The sequence below is a fragment of the Accipiter gentilis genome, chromosome 2, assembly GCF_929443795.1.
Source record: "Accipiter gentilis chromosome 2, bAccGen1.1, whole genome shotgun sequence".
NCBI lineage: Eukaryota > Metazoa > Chordata > Aves > Accipitriformes > Accipitridae > Astur > Astur gentilis.
This window is the reverse complement of record NC_064881.1, coordinates 28,287,691-28,304,029: the sequence shown is the minus strand read 5'-3', so window position 1 is coordinate 28,304,029 and position 16,339 is coordinate 28,287,691. Positions and strand designations below refer to the sequence as shown.

Here is a 16,339-nt window from a genome sequence, read left to right as displayed (position 1 = left end):
GCTCTTCTCTGTCAGCTGGCTTTCAGCCATGTCTCCTGCCACCAGCCAAAATTTGTCTGCAGTGCCTTTCGTTCGGCAAGTGCTCTGGTATCCGACAGCAGCGCTGCCTTTTCTGTAGGGAGCAGAGGCAGCCTTTTAGTTATCAGACCAAACTGGCACTGGCTTCGTGAAGACTGTCCCCAAGTGGGACAGGGAACAACAGCAGCAACCTTTTCAAACTGGCTTAGACTGTGCCTGGAGGAGGGAGGATGGCACCGAGGAATCTCTCCACGTTCAGTTCCCCATGAGCAGCTGAGGCTCTGGAGGAGGCATGAGGAAAAGTAATTTTAACGCTCTTTATTCAGCTTTCTCTCACATACTCAAACATATACCTGTAGTGCAGCAGCAAATGGAGCAGCTCTTCTGCATAGCATTTCCTTCTCACTGCTGCTGTTTGCGCTGCTGTGCTTAATTTGCTGGGATCGAAGGAAAGGTGTGAGGCAGTATGCATCTTTCTGCATTTATGCAGCTTTGCTCCGCAAATGCTGTGAAAATAGCAACAGGTTTTGCACCATATTTGCTTTGTTTACTGTTATGTGTGCTTTAAGTTCCCAGAACAATTCCACATGTATATTTTCCATCCTTCTTCATCTGGTGTGTCGCTTGCTCGGCATGGAAGCTGCAGGATTTGTGGGTAGTGTTCATGACTCGTGTGATTGTGGGATCCTAAGCAGGCATACTGAGAGGATTATAGCATAACTAAAACCTGGTCTACAAATCGGGAATAGACATACTTTTGGCTCCCATTACTATTGTTGCTGTAGCATAATTTTTCATGAGGAGAGGTTGTTTGCCAATCATTCAACCTCCAATTTGTAGACTCAAAGGCCTGCTTATTGTCTGCTCTGTATCTTCTGACTTGCTGGCTTGATCCTTTAGGGGCTGGAGCTTATATAGGCATAGCCCAGAGGATCTCTGGAGTAAACAAGGCTCCTCACATCCCCCGGGAAGGAGTAAAAGTTATGAATGAAAATAAATTCTCCTTTTGTTTTGGAAAGCACAAGGTGCTAGGCTGAGAGCGATGGCTCGGTGGTGGTGGTGGTGGTGGTGGTGGTGGTGCTCGTTAGCATAGCACGTGCAGAGCAATGGGGCGGTGAGTGGGACTGGGTGGGAGTCCCAAGACCTCGGCTGTAGCAGCACAGGAGGGGCGAGTGAACTGCCCACCTGAACCAACAGATAAAACTCAGTGGGTAAAGTCTCCCCTTTTAAAACTCCTCGGTGTGGGGAACTGGTGACGCATCCAGAAGAAAGGTACCTTATCCAAGTGCCAAGGTTTACGGCCCCAGCGTAGCCCTGATGAGATGGAGAAGAGCTTGTATCTCAGCGTGAGCGTGGTGGACAGAGCTGGCTCTGTTCCCTCCCAGCCTCCTGCACAGGGCAGCTCAGCTGTCAGCTGGGTGATTGCGAAGGAAAGCAGTCCCAGTCCTCCAAAGCGCAGGAGTCATTTGTGGTAATACGGTTGCACTGACAATATGGAAGAATAGACCTTGGTGAGATGGGTGGATGGATGGACGGCGACTAGCAGCAGCGAGAACGTCTCTGGGGTTCCCACCTCCAGCTGCCAGCTCAGTCATGAACATGGACCTGTTGCCCCACTGTCTCCAAGAGGGAAGCCCTTCTTGTGGCAGATTGCCACCTCCACTTGCCCTACTGCTAAAAGAAGTCTCTTTAGCCACCTCATCTTTTTCTCCATTTTCTGTTACTGTTCACCTTCTCTGTTTTTTTACAGAGTTAACGTCCCTCCACCTTCCGTATCCTGAGTAGTGCCATTACATACTCAAATCAAACTGGCCACTAGCAGTCTTCCTTTTCAGTTCACAAAAAAGGGAAGCGTTACATTTTGATACTTTCTTCTGAAATATATTACATACTTTGAAGTGAAATGTGATTTCTTTTGTTTTGTTTTGGATCAGGAAACGTTTGTTATCAGCATCAAAATTTTAGATTTCATTTCTAAAACAACAGCAACAGCAGCCACAGCAAAAAATGCTTGGACTGAATTTGTGCTGAAAATTTCAAAATCACACCATTTATCACAAAACAGGAATTCCTGTATCTTTTGTCTGTTAAGAAAAGGCACAGGACCAGAAGGCAGCATTTGCATCATCGAGATTGCTCTCCGCTGTCACAAGCAAAGATGTAGCAGGACTGATGTCAATGGTATTAAAATTCTCCAACTTATTTTTTTAATGAGTCATCATTCCCCCCCCCCCCCCCCCCGACACACACATTTGATGTCAGTCACCTATTTATTGAGGGAAAGGTAGGGAGGGGAAAAATACAGAAACAAATACTTGTTATTCTAAGTTGAGACAGAAGGGGAGAGACCTCTCCTACTATTTATTTAGAGAGTAAAAACAACCCAAGAGATAGGCAGATCCAGTGCACAGTGTGCCATTTTCTTTGCATGTGGAGCATTACATTTACTCTGTTGAATTTTTCTAATAAAAATGTACTATTAAGCACATAATAAAGAGAACTAGAAAAAAACCCCACCTTTTGCTATTATGTGTGACTGTTGGCAAGTTTTGGAATCTTCTCTTGTGCTGAGTTTCGTACTTCACAGTGATATGCCACGGATACCATGTGTAGTCCCTTTTCTTTTGTTTGGAAGGAGGTTTTATGAAGAATGAATTTCTTTGTAACAAAAATTGAACTAGATCTTTTGGTCAGTGATTGCTGTTTTGATTTCAGTTTTGTGCCAGTGGCATCAATTCTTGGAAACTAAGGCAGGAGCAGCTGAGGAAAACACTGCTGTGAAGTGAAGCATAGTCTGGCTGTACTAATTTAATCCACATTTTGTGACGATTGGGATGTTTTTAAATATGTTCTGTGAAGGCTGATGATGGATTTTAAGCACATATAGTATGGGATCACTTATTTTTTACAGTCCAAAGCAGTAAAGCTATGTTTTATTGCTTTGGCTTAGAGCATAAAAGGTGATGGTAGATCTGGAGATGTACTTGTGCTTGTGTGGGTATTACTTGGTTTTCATTTGCCGGGCAGACGCAGCCCCAGCCTGAGCAGGGGCAGGAGGGCCAACTGCAGAGGCTGGGGGCTGTGGGAGCGTGTCCGCACACCGCGCGGAGGTGCTGAGGAGGAGGCTGGTGTATCTAACCCTTGGCTCCCACCAGAAGCCTAGAGTTTCTTTGAACTTGTTTGGTTATACTACTCTTACTCTATGTTTATACTATACTCGTTTAGTACTTTTATACAGATGGAGGCTGCTCTTATTTTAATCTCCTCAATGGTATCGTCGTTTCGCTCGGTGGAGTCGCAACGAATTTTTGTATGGGTGTAAATGAGAGTGAAATTTGACACGCTGTTTCCAATTGCTGAACTGCATTTCAGCATGGTGTTATTTCAAGCACTTGCAATTCCTGTAAGGTATCTGGTGTCTACAGGGCTCTTGCAATGATACATATTTGTGCTTGTACTTACTCTCAGCTTCTGATCCATTCTTCAGTAGAGTCATTTCTGCAGTCCAAAAAATCAACCTAAAACAACCTCTTTGCACCCTCTCCAAATAATAAAAATTTGACTATAGACATATAAGCACACGTATATAGTACATTCAGAGGCAGAGCAGTTTAACATTTTTAGAAATTCTTTTGCCAGGCTTTGAAAATCCTAACTCGTATGTGTGAAGGGTGGACTTCAGAGTACTCCTATCTCAATGTGAATCTGTAAATCTAACTTTAGACACCCGTTTCTAAAAAACCTCAGGCATAATTTTTCTATGTATACAGTGTTCATATATATGCATTCTCTGTGTGTGGTGCGTGTGCTTGTATTTGTAGGTAATATTACGTCAATATAAGTGCAAGTAGAGTTGGGCAGTGAACTACAGATCTGATTTCCTCTTATTTTATCATAAGGCAGCAGTGCAGAAGGCTTAAGAATGAAATGCCCAGTGCACATACATCTATTCAAGATGCGCTTGATAGATGTTTAAGGTGGACATAATGCATAGTTGTAACTGCATTTCATCAGTTACAATGCTATGAGATGTAGTGCTACTTTTTTTTGGTGTGGTTAAGTTTTGTCTAGTCGTCGTCCCGCAGTGGAGAGTGGCAGTTTGTTAAACCTCTGCTGCTCCTCCATTGTCTGGACTTGCAGAACGGAAGGCAGCAAGCAGACTGGCGAGCATTGCAGGGGGCACTGGCCTAAGAAGAAAGACATAGAGTCCCCTTGGCTCAATTCAAGAGGTTTAACTGAAAGGACTTTTGTATTTCATGCCTCAGGATGTAACCATGTGCATTATGTAGTTCAGCAGGTATTACACCTATTTATGGCCTTAAAAAAATGTGTTAGATATCTGTGTTCAGGGGAAGCATGACCATAGAACAGTCATCTGGCTTTTGTAATGAATTTGTTCACGTTGGTGATTGCTATCATGCGGTCCATTAATTGCATGTTGTCAGGGATTTCTGTAACTGGTTTGTATTAATATTTTTTCAGTGGAAGCTTTTTCTTCTGTTATGCCTTATTTTGGAAGAAAGTTAGGAACTGGCTACATTGTGGTTTTCAAGGTCTTGAACTATTCACGGGATTGTCTGCTAGGCTCTGCATATTACTTGCAGGCTTTAAGTGTTGGATGGGAAATGACAGGGCAGCAGGCGAATGATCTTAGTAAGCTCAAACTGCTAGAATGAAAATATAAGAAGGCAGTTGCTTAATTTGAATTACAGTTACAGAAATCACAAACATCATGTGACTAGCTTTTGCTTTTACTTGATGGTAAAGGCTGATTAAAAATAAGCACTATTGAGAGTATTCACACATTCAAAGTTATTTTGAGGTTTTTCATTTGTGTAGCAGTTGGATCAGTACAGCGAAGCACCATGAAGTGAACAAAGAGCTCCACAATAAGAAGTGGAATGTGGGAAATCAAATATTCTGCCCTGATTGAGTGCTCTGGTTGCAGTTAATAAATTTACAGATCATGTAAGACAAGTCATTAATCTGTTATTTAATCTCTGAAATACTTTACTTGAAATCATCCTTGTCATTGAAGTCCTTGTCATCATCCTAGCTACATAGATACCCTATTTAACATGGGACCGACTGAGTGAATTTTGCTCTGCTAAGCTATTGATACTGTTGTAAAATAAGTCATATAGTAAATAATAATATTTTCAAGAGGTTTGACTGCCTGTTAAATAGGAAAAGTGGAAAAAGCCTGCCTTTTCCTTAGTTTATTTTCTGTGAATATCTTATCAGCATAGCTGCATTGGTGCTGTAAGATTTGCAACAATATTGATATGCTTGATTGTGATATTTGATTTTTCATTAACAAAGTGACAGTGATTTTAGAATGCATGGGGTTTTTTGTTAGAATTAATTTTCCTGTGGAATTTTAACCAAATACCTGTGGGTTTTCTTGTTCATATGAACTGGCGTTTGGATGATCTAGGGCGTGATAGGTAAGAGGATGTGACACAGCTTGTCACTAAATCACTTGCTCAGGTTCAGCCTAGGTGATAGTCATGGGAAGATGGTAACTGCCTGGCAGATGTTGGGTGGCATTTATGATGCGATGTTTGTGCATTCAGTTCCTAGTGGAGAAGTGTTGAAAAACATCATTATTTGTTGGCAGTCAAAACAGAGAGGAGCTGGATAATGAACTAGCATATGGAGTGAAACAGTGTCTCAGCATTAGACATGGTCCCTTCAGCTCAAGGTTACAGCATACTGATGAAAGCGTGGCCCAGATTCACTGAAGCTGTTGTGAATAAGTCTGAACTCGGAGGGTGTGTTAAATCCCTCAGCTTTGGACCTCTTGAGCATAGTGCTTGTGTTGACGTGCCTCTTAGCAGTGCTAATTAACTTGGCCACGATGCTGTGTATTATGGCAAAGCGTCCCCTGGTTTGAAGTTGGCTTGCACATAAGCAGTTCACATGTCAGGCAAAATGAGCGTGCAACTGTTTGTGTAGGCCTGGCCTGGGGGGCCTTCAGCCACTGTCGCTGAAGAGCTGGAAGAAGTTTTAAGTTAAAGTAGAATGCAGGTGGGGCCTCCTAGGGGTTTTGCAGGCGTTGAGTGGGGATGTGTAAGAATCATCTCTGTAGGCTTCTATTCTAACGGGTGAAAGGTCTGAGTTTGGGCTGGTGATTTATGTCTGCACTTGTGGGTTAAGCAAGCATGGTACTGCTTTCTGGCACAGGGGCCAACTGGCATCGAATGACCCTGGCCATATTGTTAAACTCTTTTGTCCCTAAAACAGAGTGGCTGCTGGCAGACTTCTCATTGAAAATTGCTCTAGGCCCATGTTAAGTCTTGAGCCATCTGTAGGAATTCCTTGGGAGAGGGCTAGTCTGGGCACAAACTGTGCCAGGGACTGTTGTAACAATTGGAGTGTGCAGACCCCTGAATTCCAGATCCTGTTGGCATTGTGTAATATATTGGTACACCTACAACCAGATAGCTAGAGGGTACAGTTTGACATTACAAAGTGACCTTTAGCAACACCGACCTCTCTCTACTTGTTCCTCTCCCTATGTCACAGTGTATACTATACCATCCTCTGGGATGGCACAGCTGTTTGTGTGCCATTTTGATCCAGCTTGAAGAAAAAAATGTGCTGGGCAGTTTTTCAGTTGAATCAATTCCCTGATCTACTTCATCATCTGGCTGCATGCACAAACTGAGCTAATATGCATCGAAGAGCAGGACAGCGCACTGCAGGGACCGAAGTGTGTGGCAAAACTCAGGCCAACAAGTGCCGTAAGCCAGTATTGCTGTCAAACATATTGCAAAGCCAAGCCACACCTCGAGTGAGTGAGTCTAGGAAGAGTTTTTATTCTGTATAACATGCAGATTGAATAGATTAGGAAGTGTAAGAAGGATTCGCTTCCTGTGTAGTCTTCCCCCAACTTTTTAGAATCACTTTTGATTTCAGTCCAGCAGCCTCTCTAGGCCAGATCAGTCCTACTGGCTGAATTACTTTATGAATAATAACTACGATAGTTTAAATCCATGTGTTTTTAGAAGGATTTTACACTGTTTGCAGTGGATGATGATGATGTCTTCCATAGATGTGGAAGGCACAACAAAACCTAAATGGAGTTCTTTTTTTGGCACAGCCTTTTCCATAGTGTTCAGGTATAGTAAAGTGTATTTTGCCTACTGAACTTTAGAAGGAAATGGAGTGAAGTGACTAGTGGGATTATCTCTGAAGAAATACTTTATCAGAAAAGATAGGCTGCAGTCCGCTGTGTCTTTTCTGGAATAGATGGGGACTGTGCAAACTAGAATGAACTGCACAGGGAGAAACATTGAATAAATTGCAAATCAAATAGAACTGAAGGTACAATCCTTAACATACTTCATAGTGTGAAGTGTCTCAGAAAATCAACCTGTTAAGTACAATACCAGATGGAAACGATTGGTAGAGTTACAAGAAAATCAGACTCATGTCTGTAACACAGGAGGCTCCGTGTATCTTGATAGGCAGCTTGGAAAACCACAGACCCCATAGCATATATTCCATGGAAGAGTTTCCGTCCAAATGGCTTAATGGAAAAAGTAAATATGACCTGTTGTGTTTGTGTAGAGAAACTATCAAATTCTAATGAATAATCATCATGAAAAGGACAAAAAGGGAAGTGTTTCCACGTATTCTTCAGAGAGGGACAATAAAATATTTTAGCTGTGGCAAAAGCAGAAAAAATGTAGTCCATAGAGGGTTGTCTTCCTCATCTTACTTCTCTCACTGATGCAAAAAGAGAAATTGAAAAGCATAGTTCAGTGTTAACTTTTTTGCTTTATCAAGCTACCTTTCAGGTAATTTCTAGTCTGAAGAGAAACACTTCCTACAGTCAAGAGGCCATGAGTAGGAAGGTTGGATTTTACGGTGGTGGAGATTTGGGACAGGTATCACACTACTGAATTTAGCAAGTTATTTCAGATGCTCTTCCTTGTAATTGGGAGCAACATCCAATTCATAAGTGTGAAGATAAAATGAATAACATTTTCATACTGGAAAGGCTTACTATGTTTCTTCACAATTTGTTTGTTTTCTGTTGTCAAAATACTATCAAAGAACTGTGCATGTTGCTAACTTGGTAATAATTTTGGGAAAGTTTCACGACAAAGGAGACTAAACACCAGTACAGGTTGCCCATAGAAATTGTGGAATTTCCATCTCTGGAAATTTTTTGAAACTGAGTTGTACAAAGACCTGAGCCACGTGATCTAACTGTGAAGTTAGCCTGGCCTAGCTTCTCGTTAGAGTAGGTAACCTCCAGAGGTCCCTTCCATCCTGAATTATTCTGACATTCTGTGCCATTATTCTAATTTGTTTCTGAAATGCTAGGAATATTTGCTTAGAGTGGTACCAGCATAGAGTCCTACCACAGAAAAGGTTCTCATGGCTGCTCAGTACACTCCTGTGCATGGGCAGATGAAGAAACAGAAAACTAATGATATGGTACTTGTCATACATCGCTATATGGGAATGTCCGGGTGGGTTGCATCAGCATCTTAAAACATGGCTTATATCTTTACTTTGATGACTAGCTAACTCGCTACCAATGTTGTCAATTCATCAGCCGGAAGTCTTAGGGGAAAGGTCCCCTTGTTTCTGATGATCAGCCATGGTCATGAAAAAAAGAGTGTTTTATCCTTGTATGTATTTAAAGTAGAGCTAAGAAATAACAAAGACATTATATAGGGTACTGGAGAGAGTGCGTTTGAAGTACTGAGTACTGCTGTGCTCATCCACGTTTAAGAAAGATGAATCAAAAGTGAAAGAGATGCTGAAAGAACTACTAGGGTGACCAGGAAGAGCCTAGTTTAGCACAGCTGAACACAAACTAAGCCAAATATTGTTCCTCTCAGTGAATGTTTTGGGAATAAACACTTGGGAAATACAATAGTCCATATATATCCAGTCTGTAACTGTGTTTAAATTGTCCATAAAGAAACATAGCTGGAAATTAGAAGGCAGTTTCTTACCAACAGGAGATTGATCTTCTTGAGTAATGTCCTAATGGTAGGGCTAAAGACAAAAAAACCCCAAAGCTCTAACCTGTTTTCCAACTGATTGTTTTCTATGATCAGTTTTGAACAAAACTTAATGGTATGGGTGCCTTCACTCACAGAGTACTGGATTTCAGTAGTTCACCAAGTCCTTCCTAGTCATACCTTCCATATGGACAAAGTTTCACTGTGAAGTGGAGCAGCTTTCCAAGATATTTATAGCTAGAAAATGCATTTGGAAGGACTACCATAACTTTCTGACTGTAGTTTTACTTGTGGAAAAATTAATGCTGAGTATTTCACCAAAATCAAGATTTCAGGAGAACTGAAAACATAATCTTGACTTTCACAGGCTTTTCCCTTTTTGTTGAGGAGAATATGAAATTCGCGCTGAAAGTCCAGGCTGAAAGGAGACAGATGAAAGAAAAGGGGCACATTTTGATCATAACACTAACCTTTGTTTTTCAGTGCCTGTGCTTTCAACATAATGTTCTGAAACTATCAAAACATTTCCATGGCATCATCTTTTCCTGTTTGTTTTGGGGGGGTTTAAATAAACTGCTGGGTGTACATTTGGTGTTGCTGCTCTTTTTGTTCTTTATATTATAGAAGTGCAGTACTTAACAGTCTAGTAGTAAGTATAGTGTGCAGTTTGTCAGAGGATCCCCAGTTACACATCTGTGACAGGACTTTACTGTGTCACCCTTTAGCCATAGCTGTTGCAGCATGTCCCACTGGTAGGAATAGGATGTGACTCAGGCATTCTTGTCATCAAAAAATGTCATTGGCAAACTAAAAAATGGTTCATACCAAATTCTTCTAGCAGTTGCCTCATCTCTAGGGGAGCAGAAAAGAGGAATGCATAGTATTTGTAGGTTGTCAAGGAACCTGGGAACATACTTCATTCGGCAAGTAAATAGGTGGAGTTTGGAAACAGTTTACAGCAGGTGCCAAAGGTTGTGGAATAAGGGCATGGTAATACGGGCTGTCTGCACTGCGTATGTCACTGACTGAAGTGCTTTCTGTGGGTGGAGTTTTCCTTCTCCACCTATTTATTTATTTATTGAACAGCATACGCAAAATCAGTCATTTCCCAAGACTTATTTTAACCTAGCTTAGCACATTTTGAAAGAAATTCATGTGGGTGTGCAGCACTAAGCATTACTGAAATCTTTGGCATAAAATTGCTTGGGTCTTGGAAGTGCACACAAGTATGGGGGACATTGAAAGAACTTCGTTCTCCATAAATCTTGGAATAGGTTGATACATTAGCTAGAGTGGGTTATAGTTGGGTAAACACCTGGACTAGAAAGTGATCAAGGCACACATGTTTATGTGGACTGTTAGTCACTAACATATGACAGGGACACACCAACTAAGGCTGCCATTTGATCATGGCATGAGATGTTGGCCTCGGAGGAGAATGAGGTAAGACTATTGCCATGTTTTACCTCATCAAATCTCTGCACTTTTCCTAACCCAAAAGAAGGAAGACTGTTACCTAGGGCTCCTTGCACATTTGATGAATCAAAACGTGAATGTCTTGTCCAAGGTCATACCCAAAAAATGTGGCTGAATGAGGAAAAGATATTCTGGTCTTCATCTATTACCCTAACCATAAATGCGTTTGTCATCTTCCATTGGTCACTTGCCTCATTTACTACACATCATACAACTTGATCAATGAGTCTTATTGTCCGTATTTAGCTATTGAAAGAGGAGGGGGCTTCTGAGCAGCATACGTTATCATACAATGATAAAAATTCATAAATTTCTGTATTCCAGTATATATGTTAGGAGCAGATAACTATATATTTATTCCTTGACTTTTCAGTGCCTGCCGTTGAACTTGCTACTATCCGTATCTGTATTAAAAATACAGGTGGGCGCCTAAAGATTTTCCTTATGGTATTTCTGTGGAGAAAACCAATAAAAAAATAAAGCACTAGCATACCACAGAGTGAACTGTCGGCAAGTCCTTTTGCCACACTCTATAGGCCTTTTATCATAAGAAAAAAAATTACCGATTAGAACAGGAGTATTAAATTAGCATTGTACTTCTGCCACACGTTTGGATTTTGCACCGAAAGAACTAAGAAGTAAGTCAGTGTAAATCTTCATTGCAGGCATGTGTCACTCAAATGTTAATTGCAGTAATTTTGTTTTAATAATTTAGTGTCCTCTGTTCTGCATATGCAAAATCCCTTTGCTAAATTCTTAGAACTTAGCATAATCAGATCCACTGGCTTTTTCTTGGATCTATGAAAAGTATGTCTGTCATAAGGACTGCACTGTTACTGAAAGTGAAGTTGTGTCTCACTTCTGAGGAACTGAACTGTTGAAAAACAGGCCATAGGGAGGGTGTGTGGTTTTGTTTTGTTCTGTGTTTCTACATCTATCTAACTACAAAATGAGACGTTCAAAAAAACAGTTCGCTGTGAATGTGAGACAAACCTTTAGGTTGTGAGGAACTGAAAAATGACTCTGAAAAAGAAATGCATTGACTGCTTTTCACTCTGCATGCGATGTATAATAAATGCGTCCTTTCTGGTATGTTTAAAGAACGGAATCAATCAGAGAGGGAAATGTCAATACAAGACTGTTCAGGTAGTTTACAAATAACCTGTCTCATCTGTCCTGAGCAATGCCTGTCCTATCTGCTGGGAGCCCGCTGCCATGGGAGGTGGGGGGTTCTCTCTGCCGATGCTGCACATCAGCACTCTCCCGCGGGAGGTGCCCTTGAACTAGGACCAAGTCACTGGTCACCTCATGGTGCATGGCTGAAGTTCTGTGTCCTGCATTGCATGCTAGACCACGCTAGGTGACTCTACACGGAGGGACTTCTTCATCAAGGGAAGGGAGAGGGGGGCATAGGGTTACATAGGACATTTGTGATCAGTGCAGTGTCCATATAAACAGTTTGTGAGGAAACAAGCATAGCTAGAAGTTAGTTTTCTGTTTAATTCTGTTTAATTTTGTATGCTTTTAATTCCAGAAACTGCAATTGCTTTGTGCATGGGTTTATAAATATTTAACATGCATTTTTAATGAATAAGAAATTGACTTTAAGGGTCAGTAGCAGACTCGGTTACTTTTTCAGGTACTTTTAAAAATTGTTTCTCATTATATTTGTAAATGTAATTTTAAAATCTTTAAAAAGAAATTAATATAGGCCATCAGAGAATCATCCCTAATAGATAACACTCATGAGTGTTTTTCACTTTTATTCCACCATTCGACCAGGATCTCGGAGTTTTTGATGAGTACCAAAGTCTTGCAAGGAAAAGAGATTTCCCAAGGTCATACAGTAATTTTATGGAAGACTCAGGAATAGAAAACAGCTCCGTGCTTTATCTGCTCTAATTGAATAGTTTTCCAGATGGTAGACTGTTTTCCTCAGCAGTCTCTCCAGGTTTTGTATGTTTCCTACAAGAGGCAGCATACTTAAAAGATCATCCTGTGGAATAAAGTTTCAGAAAAAATGATGCTGCGAGCAATCCTTGTTTCTTTGAATAAATTGCCCTAATACATGCCTTTCACTATTTAAATTGTTTATAATATAGTCATGTTCAAAATAAGATTATTACTGAAACCAGCCGACTTTATTCATTAAAACATCAACAGAGCACTGATGCTGGTGCGAATGACAACATAAAATCAAAAGGTCTCAGATAAACTCATTACTATCACTCTGATGGCAAAGTGATTGGAAGAATAAAACATTTAAGTTACTTGACAAATTTATATGCCTAAAGAGAAGGTGTGAAGTAAAGCCTAGCTATTCTTCATTATATATTGAAGATTGCAGTATTTGTGAATGACACCAGACATTTGCCTGTAAGGCAGCAAGTCCAGTCCTGATCTCAGGAGCAAAATCCCATTATTTTACATGTTTTAATACACTACATGCACACACACATAGTTCCATTTCTGTGAGCCTTCAGAAATGGAAAAGAAAAGGATGGAGTGGTATGTCCAGAAAAATGAAGGTAAATTTTAAAGTTAGCCAGGCTCCTCTATCCTATTATCTTAAGACAAACACAGATCTCATCACTGACTGTAGCCCAGTTTGGCTTTTGAAAGTAAAATTGTGTCTCCTAATATGCCTTCAAGACATTATTACACCTTTAGTTCTGAGGTCCTTAAACCATTACTCTGGGTGCTTATAAATATGCATTGCCTTTACACTTTTAAGTAAGCTGCTATTGCTGTCATTCACTTTTAGTTAAGACCTGTCAGGTGGTGTTTCTGTTGAAGGAAAGAAGTTTAAATTGTGGGCGAACTGAAGATACGTAGTTCTTAAGAGTGCTAAAATTATGAGTGAGTTGGAGAGATTATTCCTCACCAATAATTTTAGGATCCCAAGGGATAATGGTGATGTGTACAAGAGATGTTCCCTTCTCCGCTAATTCCATTAAAAGCCTCTGATTCCTGCATTGCTGGTGTGAGACTCCAAAAAACTGCTTTTCCATCTTACATAATGACTTTCACAGTATCCTGTAACATCCACCTCTGCTAAGACTGTCAGTGCATTGACTCCTGGAGTGACAGTGATATATAGGTCTGACAAAGCATCCTTCGCAATATGCTTCATTGAAGTGAGAACTGCAAATGCTGACAGTATTACTGGAAACCTTTTACTTGGGCAGAATTAATGAATTACAACTTGTATTTTGGGATGGTCTTGTAATACACAGCTGGTCCAGAATGATATGACTTACTAGTAAGGAATTACTGCATCTTGGCAGACAGCATCCAATTTATTTTCGATTCTGAGGAAAGCATTATCCACTGGATAAGACACTGGATCAGGAGTTAAGGCATTCAGGATCACAGTTGTCCCATTCTTCTGGTGCCTGACCTTACGCAAGTCTCTTCACCCAGATGTCTTTTATTTCTTCTCCTACTCTTTCCCTTTTTAAATGTGGGTGTGTTCATTCATAGGGTATCCCCCTCAGCTCTTGCAGCTTCTCCGCTCCTAGATGAACACCATGAATCCCATACTTGGACTAAATCCATAAATTTAGTCCATTACCCACAAGTTCTAGCTCCGGTCCAGGCTTTGTTTGGTTCAGATGTGGGAAGCTTTTCTTTAGCAAGTTGTGACCAGTGGTGAATTAACGGTGAGACAATCTGAAGCAAAGAATGTTTTTAATCTTCTCAGCCAGGATGCAGGCTAACTTTAACAAAGATTTCAGCTCAACAAGGCAGGCGTTAGAGAGAAGTGACCCTAGCTTCTCCTGAGCTGCACTGTCTCTGAGGCTCTGTCCCTGGTTCATCACGCGACTTTGTCAATGTTCTCTGTTTGCTGCAAGGCTTTTTTTGTTTTTCTTGAAACCGGATATATGACTTAATGCTGGGTGATGTACTAATACTGTTCAAATGCTGCCATGCTATTGTGTGAGAACAGAAAACTCTGAAATTGTTAGAAATGGATGCAACGTGGTATCTGCGATGGAGGTCCTGTACTCGTTTTGTACGGCCTCTTCTGTTCCCCGAGTTGCTCAGGTTTTCTGTTCTACCCCCAAGACCTCTCTGTTCCAGCTGGGGAAAAGGAAGCTGTGGGAGACAGGTTGTGTCCTTCCCTTCCTGGACGAGATGTCACCATCCCTTCTCTAAGCAAAGTCCCACAGCAGAACGGCTGGTCAGGTTTGGCTGGGGAGGTCTGTGGCTCCTGGGAGGGTGCTCATGGAGGAACAGGGGCATGGGAGGAGGGATGACTCCAGATCCATGTGGTGCCACACTTGCACTGTGACTTCCCCTGGGATGGGCCCCGGTCACCTAATACGGTTGGACACATCACGTAGTGTGGGGTTAACTACAGCAGAGGGAGAAAGATCCTCCTCTCCTGAAACACCACTGACCCTTTATCCAGAAGGTTTAGTAGTATTAGAGTACTTGGTGATGTTGTGGTACTTACTCAGCAACCACTGTTGTGAATGACTCAGTGATGTTGTCTGGCAGTAGCATGATCTACACCAGAGTAATTGGGAATAAATTTCAGATTGCTGGTATTGAAAACATTTTTCAGGCAGTGGTTGCTTTTGTCCTGTTCATATGCCCAAGAGGTTAAATTTACTGCCAGAGATGTGTCTGGAAGAGTTTCTTGCTGATTCTGATAGGCTAGGGCTGCTGAAGGGGTTTTCTTCAGTGGGGAAATAGGGAAGGGGGTATTGTTTTCCATTTGATCACAGTCTTAGAATCATTTATATGTGTGGTGGTTTTTTTCCTAAAAAAATATGCTAGTAGGGAATCTTTGACTTCTCCTGTGACCTCAGTTGTTCCTGTTCTGCTGAAGGTCAAAAGAAAGTAATTTATGTAAGACAAATGAGAGAAATTTCTGGCTATGTAGTTGTGGGGATAAGGAGAACAGAGAAGATGTTTTGTGGAATGTGTGTAACATGGATATGCTTTATTGTGGGCAACTGGATTGGGTGACCTGGTCATCAGTCTCTATATTTTCCTTTATTGTCTTTAAGTGCTCTCAGTGGAGAACTATTAGTAGTATTTTACTACCTTCCTGCCTAAGCACAGGCTAGCTTTTATTGGAGCTAACCTCTAGTAATTATAAAGCCAACATCACAATAACAAGCAAACAGATGGGACATATAATATTCATAAATTATTGAATGCAGCTTCCTCATCCTTCACAGTAAGCTCTTCAGGACAGGGACGGACAGTATCTTGTAAGCACCTACAGTACAACAAGGCGGTAAGCAACAGCCAACATGATTTGTCAAATAATTCAGTTCTCTTCTCTGACAAAGTAGCAAACCTTATCAATGGGGAAGAGGAAAAGGTGCCATATGCCTTGACCTTGTCAAGGCTTTTTGACAAAGTATTCTAGTAAACAAACTACAGATGCATGAATATGAAGCTACTGCAAGATGGGTACCAAACTGTTATGAAAGCTGTTCTTGGTAGTTATTAATGGTTTATTGTCTGTTTGTAAAAGTGGTCTGTCCTGGACCCAATATTTTAATTGCAAGTAGGATGATGAATTTAGTTTGCAAATTATACCGCTACGGGAGGCAGTAAAGAGATGAGTGTTTAAGATTAAAATTCAAACTACATTTGAGAAATTCATGAAATGGCTTGGAAAAATAGAATATAATCCAACAAGGAAAAGGGAAAGATTCTTAACTTTGATATAAATAATCAACTTACAGACTGAATATGACTAAGAAATGCTTAGGCAATAATTTTGAAGAAAGGGTTTGTAACAGTGAGCAGAGTCACAGGCAGACTGTGATTGAATGTGTGAAGAGAGTGTATACGTAAAAGATATCAGTAAGGCCTCAGACAAAGTGCTGTGTTCA

At 41.0% G+C, this 16,339-nt stretch overlaps 2 protein-coding genes across 5 annotated transcripts in view; both read left to right on the top strand.

The window, feature by feature from the left end:
* Positions 1-3,700, top strand: part of VIRMA (vir like m6A methyltransferase associated) — a 696,173-nt gene extending 692,473 nt beyond the window's left edge. Inside the window, exon 25 of the transcript XR_007509260.1 lies at positions 3,689-3,700. The gene's annotated coding sequence lies outside the window, so the exon portion shown is untranslated. The remainder of the gene's footprint in view (positions 1-3,688) is intronic.
* Positions 1-16,339, top strand: part of TRIQK (triple QxxK/R motif containing) — a 64,532-nt gene that overhangs the window by 22,802 nt on the left and 25,391 nt on the right. The window lies entirely within an intron of this gene.